Raw genomic sequence first — 12,557 nt, forward strand, 5'->3', positions numbered from 1 at the left:
GAGTTTCAATTGTCGTGTTTGACATGTACTATAAAAAAAATTCTAACTCCCAAGCCCTTCACTCAATCCTAATGAAAATTTGTGAAAATGAACCTCGGACCCCATTCTTATTGTTGTCTGTAAAATATGCAGCGGATTGAACAATTAAGACATAATTCCTGAAATTAAACGGCGCTTATTGCCTATACCTGGAAATTAAATTTACGCAGTACACGCACCGACCCCCCCCCCCCCCCGCCCCTTCCTATTCACAAAATCATTTAGTTTTCCTGGCCTGATTTTACTGGAACTGTCATCTTGAACCTTTATTTTCAACCTAGTTCAAGTCTAGATTACTGTACTAATGACCAGACCTATTCGTTGATTTTTAAGAGAGATATGAATTTTTGGGCATTCGAGTTTCGATTGGCGTGCTTGACATGTACTGTAGAAAAAAATTCTAACTCCGGAGCCCTTCACTCAATCCTAATGAAATTTTGTGTAAATGTACCTCGGACCCCATTCTTATTGTCTGTGAAATGTGCAGCGGATTGAACAATTAAGAAGAAATTCCTGAGATCAAACGGCAAGTATAGCCTGTACGGGGGCTTAAAATTTACACAGTACAAGGGATGTAAGCAGCCGCGTAATATTTCTGTTGCATGTATATGTCTTGTTTTCCGTTTAGTCTGTATCTACGATAGCGTGTGAACTACTTATGAATGTTAGAACTGTGGAAATTACTGTCATCAAATTTTTACCGAATAAATTTACGTGTTACTGATTTCGTTATTTCTACATTTATAAAGATTTTATCAATCCTGCTGAAATAAAACAGTCAAACATAATAGTAAACGACACGAAGTAACATTCTCAACACTGAAATACATGGGTAAAATGCATCAGTCATTGTTTTAGGACTTCCCCTAATTGTTGTTAACCGAATCCGAGATCCACACCTCAAAATTCTATTTTCGATTTATTTAAGACGAAATTCAAGCTCGGGTCTTTTCACCCCCCCCCCCCCCTCCAGACACAAACACGCATCAATATTTCAAATGACCTCGCACTGTTACCAAACCTGAATTGTCAGACATCTTACACGTTGTTTTTCATCTCATACAAAAACTCAGCTCCTCTCCCGGGCGGAAACTCCCAAAATTCAAAGACAAATTCGGGAATTATTTCACGTCAGCCATGTTTTGAGACCCCTGCAAAGGCTGTGTGGTCTAATCTCGCCGGAGCCAAGATTTTTTTATTTCTCTCTATTTCTTTCTCTCCTTTTTATCTAATTTTCTAACAAAAATATTCAACATAAAAGGGTGTTGGACTGTAGTACAAGTTGAAAAACACTCTTTAATTAAGATTTAAACAAAAACAGTCTTTTATTATTAGGGTCTTCCGTCTTCAGCGGACGGAAGACCTCCTCGTTGCTTGCAACGAGATCGTGTCAAGTTTTACTTTTATTTTTCGCTCAATAGCGCTTTATTATAAAGACGTCAACGTTTCAAAAGTTTGAATGACGTTCCACAAATTTTAATTTTTAATATTTATTTTAAAAGGCGTACTTTTGTTCAGAATATTGATCTTTCCTAATTTCGATGCTTTTATCTAGCTAGAGATAAAGACATATACAAATTGATTTATCCCGAAAAACCACCGAAATTTGAAATGAAGAACCTTATATATTTATTACTAGTTTTTATACTTATTTACCTATTGGTTTTATAGCAAAATATTTTTTAATTGTTTACATATATTGCGCGCTCGATTTTTCTAGAGAAAAACTTCCTCATGTATTTAAGTAATGACGCAGTTCACATATCCGAAAAAATTGAAAAACATGCGACTTTAGTAAGTCTTCCTGTCACCCTGAAATTTATGGAAAATGATTTGGCCTCGATGACCGACCAATATTTTTTGACATTGTTTATTTATTTATTTTTATTTTCAAAACAATGATTTTGGAGTGAAGCAATTAATGGTTTCATTTCTAAGCTTATAGCATGGTTACAGTGGTATTAATAAGAGTCCAAACTACGAAATCTTTAAAACAACATCTTCAAACGAAGAATTATATCACCGAATGTAATTTTATCAGGTAAATACAATAATATCTAAAAACAACCACCCCAAGAACTGATATGGGGTCGAAGAGCGACAGCAGCGAACAGTTGTAACCAATGATTACATTTCTGATTTTTATTAATTTTTCTGGATGAAATTTCAGATGGTTACTTTTACTGTTGATGCTGAGTATATTAAGACAGACTTGTCAAAACAAGGAGATCGAAATTGTTCACAGAGTCAGATGGAGGTGTAAAAAGCTCATGTCGTAATTTCAAATAAAGCTTTCTATACAAAAACAAGTCAATATATGTACTAGTTCATCTAAAAATAATTTATTCAATTTAACCATGTACTCTCTCTCTATCTCTCTCTCTCTCTCTCTCTCTCTCTCTCTCTCTCTCTCTCTCTCTCTCTCTCTCTAACTGACTTCTATTTTACTAAACACAATTGAATAAACAGGATTTAAATAAAACAAGACTCCAAGGCTAATCTCACCCTTTCCCCCTTTCTCATTGCTTTAAAGCCCAATGATAAAAAAAAATGGTTTTGAACGACTTTTTAGGGACCAATGTTCATTATAAAAAAATAATGCACAACACATTAAAAACTTTGTTTAGTCCAGGAGTCAAAATAGTGATTAAAATGAGTTGAAGTTCATCAACGGGATCGATTTGAATATTAAGTTATATATATGGAGAAATTACGCTTTATACACGGTCGATTTAGATTAGTACCATCGCGATTGCGTAATGAAACTGGATGTGTGCTTATCCCGACTTCCGCTCTCCTTTCCTTTGTATAAAGTGACAAATGGAGACGTTAAAAAAATCAATACCAATGACAGCTGCTTCATTTCCTGTTTGTTTTTCACCCGATTTTATTTTTGGTCTTTTCTGTAAAATCTACGCAAAAAAAACCCCATCTGCTAACTTCGTTTATTTATTTGCTTTATTATTTTCTTTTGTGGAATCTAACCATTCAACACAGATGTTGCCCATATTCAGATCGAATCGAACGGGGGCCAGAATATTTACTTTTTAAATAAGTCTATATCTTCTGAGTCAACATGCTAACTATTCCGCTAAGCGTTTTTAAGGTATACGTGTTTCAATATTTTGTTGAGTCTTTAATGCAGTTACATTGTTCAAAGATTATTTTACAGGTATTTTTACCCTGCATTACATTTTTAATCTGTTTTTCAGATTCAACCCAAAGACCAAAATTCTAGTGTGTATTGAAGAAAGGATCTCTTGGATTTATCCCTGCTTGGAATCCCCTCTTTGTGAAATCCCGTTGTGAGTTTTCTTGTGAATGAAGTGGAGTAGCCAGGGAAAAACAAATTTAATCCGTTGCTGACCTTCAAAGTACACAACACTACACCTACATACTCATACAGTTGACCCAAGTTAGACCGCGGTCGAAGTTAAACAAAAAAATATCGACCGATTTTTGTGAGCCTATTTGCAGAGAGAGAGAGAGAGAGAGAGAGAGAGAGAGAGGGGGGGGGTCAGCTCACAAGATTCCGATTTATGACCATTTGTTGAACATTTACAACATTGGACACCAGGGACACATTAACCCGCCAATCCGTCATCCCCGCTGTCGTCTGCTCAACTTTTATCTCCAGGTTTCGACAGTTTCCGTGAATGTTCCTTGTAACATGACAAAGTGGGACTCGTTAGACGGTTAGATCCAGAAAAGATTGAACCTTATATAATATTCCGCATGAATTTTTTGTTCCCTATACTAACGGTAAATTTATGCGACCCATGCTTGCAGTGTGCCTTGAGGGCTGGAACTAGCAACAAATTATAGATATGTAAAATCACGGTAGCTAGATTATTTCTATAATCAATTTGTGAAAACACATGTTAAACATATGTAAAGACACGCAATTCTGGCGTTGACACATTTATTTATAGTTTCCAGACACTGTATACATGTATATAGTCGTCTGCAGTTCGGAAGGGGGGAGCTTAAGTTGATTATAGTAATCAATATTTATAAGTGAGTATCTTATGCCTATGAAAGAGGACATAAAGCATTTTGTAATTTCATAAAAACCCATTCAAGGAGGGAGGGAGGGAGTGTCGTTAAACATTTTTACTTTTTGCCGGTATATGTACATTTCGAGATTAGGTGGGGGATGGGGTATATTTTTCTAATACAAGAAAAGTATATAACCTCAGGTTTCTGTGCGTATGTTTTACCTGTAATATTAATGTACCGAGTAATTAAGGTCTTCCGTTGGAAACGGAAGACCTTATTGTTTTTGCTTTGTTTCTTTTCCTCTATTATTATTAAGGTCTTCCGTTTCCAACGGAAGACCTTCTTGTTATTGCTTTGTTTCTTTTTCACTATTATTTTTTACGTGTTTTTTTTTTTCTGTCACGTTTTCTCAAAAATGCTTCAGCCAATTTTCATGAAATTTTCAGATCTTATTCAAGACAAAATTTGTAAGAAAATTACACGGGCTTTTTTGGTCGTTACTTCCGGTACCGAGATATTAAAGATTTTACGTTTTTGCTTGTTCGCGATTTTTCTCAAAAAGTATTTACGATAGAACCTTCAAATTTTCAGAGAAGGTAGAGGGTGAACGGCCGCAGTGCCCTTTGCATATCCGAACGTCCGCCGTCACTTCCGGTCGTCACCGGAAGGAAATGAAAAACCTTAATTTTTAAATTTTTGGATTTGAATTCTATTTATGTTTTTATTCGATAGAGACGCTTAAAACACTTCAGAATATGGAATTTGTTTTAAAATCGATCAAAGCATTCCCGAGATTTTGAGCTCAAAAGTTCTGAAGCGAGAGTCCGCGTAGCTCAGTCGTTAGAGCGTTGGACTTGTGCCCAGGCGACCCGGGTTCCGTCCCCGAGTGCCGATTATTTTTTCTCCCCCAATTTTGTTTTGTTTAACGATTTTACCTTTAAAATGATGTTTTTTATTGTTTTCCGTTTTATTTTTATCATAAATAAAAATAATAACAGCTTTTTTAGTACAAATATAGAGCTCGTTTTTGTCAGCAGTTCGCATCGCCGGCATCAAAGACATGCCGCCATCTCAATGACTGTATGCACACAACATTTAGTAATGCACCAACGTTATTTTACGTGGCTTTAAAAGGAGGACTGATTAGTATTTGTTCACATATATAGATACACGCTTGCATGTATGCATGCGTTTATTGACACATACGTTGCTGATATACTGATACCCTAAACACTACAAAAACACTCTCTCTCTCTCTCTCTCTCTCTCTCTCTCTCTCTCTCTCTCTCTCTCTCTCTCTCTCAAGTACATACATGTAAGAACTAAGTTAAGGTAATATGCAGTAAATTCGATAGAGGCTAAATGTACATTGGCGTCAAAGTTCATGTATTTATTTCAAGTTACGGGATAATGTCTATGGATTCAAATAATTTGAAATTCATTGTTTAATGATTGTCTTCTTACTGATTGGAAGTCAACGCTAAAAAGTCATTTTTATTAAAGATGGTGTACTTTTTCCTTTTTTGTGCATGTCTATATACTGATACAAATCTGTTGCCTGTGTGGGATTAAGAAAAACCTCCGAAGTTTATACTCGTAACTATACAAACGAACGGGTGACTGCGACAAGATTTGAAAACTGACCACCCGTTTATGAGTGTTTGAGCCTAAAAATAAACAGATGTAAAAAAAAAAATCAATAGTTACATCTTTCAAACAACGCTTATACATTGTTTTTAACATATGTATTTTATTTAATACCAAATATTGCAATATGTGATATTTAGAATTTAATATTCTACGTTTAATATAGAAGTCACCGACCGACCCCCCCCCCTCACAATTCATAAAATCATTTAGTTTTTCTGGTTTTACTTGATCTTTGATCTTCGACCTTTGATATCAACTAAGTACCATTCTAGATTACTGTACTAATTACCAAACCAATTCGTTCATTATTAACAGAGTTATGAAGCTTTTGGCATTTGAGTTTCAGTTGTTGTGTTTGATATATACTGTAAAAAAAAAATCTAACTCCTAAGCCCTTCACTCAATCCTAATGAAAATTCGTGAGAATGAACCTCGGACCCCATTCTTATTGTCTGTCATATATGCAGCGGATTGAACAATTAAGACGAAATTCCTGAAATTAAACGGCGCTTGTTGCCTATACGTGGAAATTAAATTTACACACTGTACACGCACCGAACCCCCCCCCCCCTTCCTATTCACAAAATCATTCAGTTTTTCTGACCTTATTTTACTGGATCTTTCACCTTGAGCCTTTATTTTCAACCTAATTCAATTCTAGATTACTGTACTAATGACCAGACATATTCGTTCATTTTTAAGAGAGTTATAAATTTTTGGGTATTTGAGTTTCGATTGGCGTGCTTGACATGACTGTAGAAAAAAATATTAACTCCCGAGCCCCTTACTCAATCCTAATGAAATTTTGTGTAAATGTACCTCGGACCCCATTCTTATTGTCTGCCAAATATGCTGCGGATTGAACAATTAAGAGGAAATTCCTGAGATCAAACGGCGAGTATAGCCTGTACGGAGACTTAAAATTTACACAGTACAAGGGATGTAAGCAGCCGCGTAATATTTCTGTTGCATGTATTTCTTGTTTTCCATTTTGTCTGTATCTACGATAGCGTGTGAACTACTTATGAATGTTAGAACTGTGGAAATTACTGTCATCAAATTTTTACCGAATAAATTTACGTGTTACTGATTTCGTTATTTCTACATTTATAAAGATTTTATCAATCCTGCTGAAATAGAACAGTCAAACATAATAGTAAACGACACGAAAAAAATCTCGACACTGAAATACATGGGTAAAATGCATCAGTCATTGTTTTAGGTCTTCCCCTAATTGTTGTTAACCGAATCCGAGATCCACACCTCAAAATTCTATTTTCGATTTATTTAAGACGAAATTCAAGCTCGGGTCTTTTCAACCCCCTCCAGACACAAACACGCATCAATATTTCAAATGACCTCGCACTGTTACCAAACATGAATAGTCAGACATCTTACACGTTGTCTTTCATCTCATACAAAAACTCAGCTCCTCTTCCTGGTGAAAACGCCCCAAATTCAAAGACAAATTCGGGAATTATTTCGCGTCAGCCATGTTTTGAGACCCCTGCAAAGGTTGTGTGTTCTAATCTCGCCGGAGCAAAGATTTGTTCTTTCTCTCTATTACTTTCTCTCCTTTTTATTTTTTTTTCTAACTAAAATATTCAACATAAAAGGGTTGTTGGACTGTAGTACAAGTCGAAAAACACTCTTCAATTAAGATTTAGACAAAAAAAGTTTTTTATTATTAGGGTCTTCCGTCTTCAGCGGAACAGCCTTCTATTCTTATTGTTATTAGGGTCTTCCGTTTACAAAGGAAGACCCTCTTTTTTTCTTTGGTTTCTTTTTATTTCAGGTCTTTAGACTTATTATTTGGTCAAAAGATCTCTTATTTAATACGAAATAAAATGGGGCTGGTCCTTCAAATTAGGAATCCAACGGGGTATATAATCCTTCATCCATCGCTCTTTTAGATCACATCTGCATTTCTTGATATGTTTCGTTGATAAAGATAAAAGGCAAGGTCATTTCTCCTTCTAAAAATCGGACGGAAGACCTCCTCGTTGCTCGCAACGAGATCGTGTCTGGTTTCATTTTGTGTTCATTCTTATTCTTCATTGTCTTATACTTTTTATGGAATACATAAGTAACACATTTACTGGCATTTAGAATATTTTGTTCAATATTATAATTATGGAAAGTATGCCTGTTTCTCGCAGATATAGAGGCGAAGAATTATGCATCTTTATAAATAATAAAATTTTTGATTGAAGGGAGTTATAGAGTCTCTAAGCACATGCCATCACAGATTCAAATGTTTGCCTTCTATTTAACGAATTCATAAAAAAAACCAACTTGGAAAAGACATAATTTGCCAACAAGAGGTTTCCGAGACAAAAGGCTTCATCTCTTATTTTGTATTGTATAATTTTTGGTGTTTTTTATGTGGTCAACTCATTCCTCTTTTTAATGTTTTGTGTGTTTTTAAACCTATGAACTTAAACCCATAGTATAACAGACAATGGCAATTTAATATCTGAGTATTTACATTCAGAGTGTACTTCCTCATATGTTACTTAGCATTTGCTTTTGGTGACGTTTAGTTTTCAATTACACACACGGTGTATGAGCAGCAGTGAACGTCATTCGGTAAAGTTTCTGGCACCATATTTTTAGCCGCGGAAGCGCATTAAATAAGATGTTTGATGGCTGTTCCAGTTTCTATTTGTATGCCCGACAAAGAGCGTATGTAATGGCTTTAAAGTGACGATACATAAATAGTTCATACAAATACACATAAAAAATATAAGAAATGAGTGTTTTTTGGGTGCACGGTCGAAAGTTTTATAGGACCGACGATATCCAAAATATTAAATGCATTATTAAATCAAATGTACATGTAGTGAGGCAGGATATACGCATGGTGGTCATATGGTTCCTGCGAATTTTAAGAGACTATTTGATCAAAAGCTTGTACTTTGGATAATAACTGACAAACACTAATTTGATGAAGCTGGGGTCTGCTCATTACTATCTCTCCAGTCATTGGCTACATACAAGAATACATTGAACTCAATTACATTTGTCCGACTGTTTGATCGAAAATTTGTACTTTGGATAATAAGTGACAAGCTCTAATTTGGTGAAGGTGGGGTCTACTCAATACTAACTCTCCAGTAATTGGAATGAGTTACAAGAATACTTTGTACTCAATTACACATGTCCGACTGTATTCATAGCTGGGTTTTTTTTCAAATGAAACAGCGTCAATTCCACATAGAGCAGTTCTTTGGGACAATTTAATATAATAGAAATTACAATCATACTTGTATCAATTAATACATGCTCCAACGTTATATTTCTTTACATAATTTCAATACTTACCGGTATCCGTTACCGTATAACTTTCACTAATTGTATATAATTATGTAATTGCCAGGAAAAATGTTTTTAAAATCGGAAAATATGTATCTGTACATTTATATTCTTATGTCATGCTTTTAAAATTATACAAATGCGACATCTTTAAACAATGAAAAAAAAATATCCTCTCATTAATCGTTAACATGGAAGTGGTGATGAAAATTCGCCTACAAGAATGAATGCTTTCAGAATGATTGCTGTACCCTGGTCTTTATTTGTTAGCTTCCATGGTTATGTTTCCTGCTATGGTAAAGTGGTTTTTGCTCACAATGTTAACATATGTATGATGAAGAGTTGCTTTTGCTTTGGTTTTAGATGTTTGTTTTATTTTAAATTGACTCAGTTTATCTAGGGTTTGTATCCTCTTGTAGACTGTCAAGCTTTACTGTGATAATTAGTAAGCTTTAATGTTATCAAACGCTTGTTTGATTTTAGAAGAACCTTCATGTTAAAATACTTTTAAAAACACGCAAATACTTATATAATGTCTATTTGTAATGATAATAGTAATATTGTCCATGAATTGTCTTACATTAAAAGTATATAATACTCTTTGTCATGCGCAGATCTAAAGGGGGAGAGGGTTAAGGGGGTCCGGACCCCCCCCCCCCCCGGAAAATTCAAATTTCTTTAAATTACAGTATTAAATTACCAAAAATATTCCTCGGACCCCCCCCCCCCGTCAAACTCAAACTCAAACTCATGTTTGTACATACGTGTTAAGGATATAATCAATATATATTATGCAAAAAAGGTTTACATTACAATAATTTAATACCATGTTCGAAGATGGGGCTTTGATTTGGTGATTAATACGATAGCTTAGTAACGATATACAATGATCAATGAATTTGTGCAAATTTTCTAGTTCATATAAAACTCCATAAAATTGCAATGGCATTGCGCACTGCTGAATTGAGGCTTTGGAATGCTAAAGAAAGAGTATTGTTGCGATGTTATTATAAGTTCCTAAGTATGTTCCTCGGAAATGATAATAAGCAATAGAAGGAGTAATAGTACATTGTTCATAAGAATTGGAAAAAAAATGAATTTCAAACAATATTGTTGATATTATTGTAATATTACAATATAATATTATATTGTTGTATATGATTCATATCCTAAATGGTATTTTTTAAACAAGAAAATCTCAGTAGAAGACCCACAACAGTACTCACCCAAAGTTCGACCTACAATGCACAGACAGCATCAATTGCTAACGATGGCGATGTTCAGACTGATGAACTCCATTGTTCTCATACTGCGCACAATCACACAAAGGCATGGCTACAGGTGGACTTTGGACAGCCTTATATGATAAACAATGTTATAATTCATTATAGAAGAGAAGGTACGCATAGCATGATTTTAAACATACACTCTTAACATTTAAAAAAAATCGCTATTGTGTTGTAATGTTGGTTTTAAAGTAGTTTTAAAACCACGTGCTTGCAGTTGTTAGTGTATGCCTATTTAAGGATCTTATTTGTAAACAAAATGTGGGTAAGTTCAATATATGAAACTGTTAGACAAAATATAAACAGCCATCATACGTATACGTGTAGTTTTGCATAAAAAGCAAATGTAATTAACTTATTTTATATAAGGCGTTTTCTTGTTTTATTTAAAACAAATTTTTCATTTATCTATTGTCTTCATGACATTTTTCACCAAAGCATATCGATTTGCAATGCTGTTGAACAGTACCACATATATCGTGAAGGGGAATCAGGTTTCTTCGTATATATAAAGAAAAACAAAAACATTTTACTTAACAGCTGCAATTTTTTTTTTGGCCTTATTACGGATAATAAATATATTGATTTTAATTGTATCACTCAAGTGGTCTTTATTTCTTTTTAATAGGCGATGAATCATCTTCTTGGAAGCAGTATCGGTTCAGGCAATTCTATCTAGATGCATCAAACAATTCAGCTATACAGACAACGACGTCACAAAGAACCCGTTGTTACACCGATAACTCAACTACCCCAGACTTACCCCCAAACAAAATAGACATACCTTGTAAACAGACGGCTAGGTACGTCATCGTGGAGACCACTTATGACGCACCTGAAGATGATTACCTTGATGAACACGGGGCGATCCTTGAAATATGTGAAATAAAAGTATACGGTAAAGTTAAAACTCAAGTCAAAATTTAAGGAACTAATAACGACCACTTGTAATATGAATGAATATATTACACTGTATCATTTTTGCCGAGTTCAAAGATATAGTATCGCTGTAATTGTTTTTCAATATGCTACGAAAATCATCATTAAAATTATCAGATCAGAAAGTTATATATAATAGTTCAAATTCAAAATGTTCATAAGTATTAAAAGGTTACCGTAATAGTAATAAAAACTGTGGCCATCACATTGGGTTATGGAAGTTTAATATAATTCTATGTTATATTTCACAATATTTTGATCGAATCTTGCAAATCTCTTCAAAGTGCGTGGATATCTATCTTTCATCACTACTCTGTTTAACGTATTCAAAAAATGAATATATATTGAATCATTTCAAATTACTGTAATTTGCATTGCTAGATAACAGTTAAACGGAATAAACTAAATTAACACGACTGACAAAATATATATATAAAAAAAAAACAGCAATTTTTCACCTTTTTTTGGAAAAGTTATATTCCTTTCATTTTAGTTTTCATTTTGTCAAAACTATCTGCGGTCAATGATTTATTTTGTTTCATATTTTAAGAAGAGGGGGAGTTTATGCATATATTCCCCAGGAGATTGGTATGGATTTCACGTTTCTTTTCACAATATTTTATAGTATATCCGATGCCTATAGACTTCAAAGTGATATCCAAGGTGCAATCATTTGGACGATAAAATTAATTTTAACACATTCAAAATAAAATAATTATTCAGAATATTCGACTGTTTAATTATAAGGTGCAAAATGTGTTCGTTCTTAATCCAATACTGTAAGCTAGAGAGGCGGTTTACTAACTGTCTTTAACGGAAGACATCTACGTTTGTTGGAAAAGAATATTTGTTATTTTGAAGCAGATTGCAGATGTATTTATTCATAAACATAATAATACCTTATTACTTCATTATGTTTATACCATACCATATTTAAGTGAAAATATTTTAGCAGCATTCTAGCTTTATTTTTTCCAAGTAACAACTAAAATAACTCTTGGTTTACATTTTAATATCTCAACAATATATAGTTATATCATTATTTGTACGTAATCATAAATATGCGTTTTCCTGTTTGCATATCAGTGTGTAATTGATAGCATGCAAGTTATGTTATGCAACTTCGACTCGAAGTCTAATATAATACGGGCACATCCCTTCTACCATGCATATTACAATAAGTACTTAAATGCTAGCTTATTAGCCCTCTACTGGTACGATCGGGTGAATTAAGTTTTTATCACAGTTTTTTTTCAGTATTTGTGCTCCAACGTCGTTTTCAATACTTTTTTTTTCTTTATTGTTCTGTAAATTCATTTCATATTTTTG

The 12,557-nt window shown here is 33.9% G+C and overlaps 1 long non-coding RNA gene across 1 annotated transcript; it reads left to right on the forward strand.

The window, feature by feature from the left end:
- The first annotated feature begins 9,157 nt into the window (after positions 1–9,157).
- Positions 9,158–11,625, forward strand: LOC117687187 (uncharacterized). Its single transcript, XR_010707667.1, has 3 exons — positions 9,158–9,299; positions 10,196–10,402; positions 10,918–11,625. It is a non-coding gene; the product is annotated as an uncharacterized lncRNA (long non-coding RNA).
- The last annotated feature ends 932 nt before the right edge of the window (positions 11,626–12,557 follow it).

Source organism: Magallana gigas, chromosome 1 (assembly GCF_963853765.1).
Source record: "Magallana gigas chromosome 1, xbMagGiga1.1, whole genome shotgun sequence".
Lineage (NCBI taxonomy): Eukaryota > Metazoa > Mollusca > Bivalvia > Ostreida > Ostreidae > Magallana > Magallana gigas.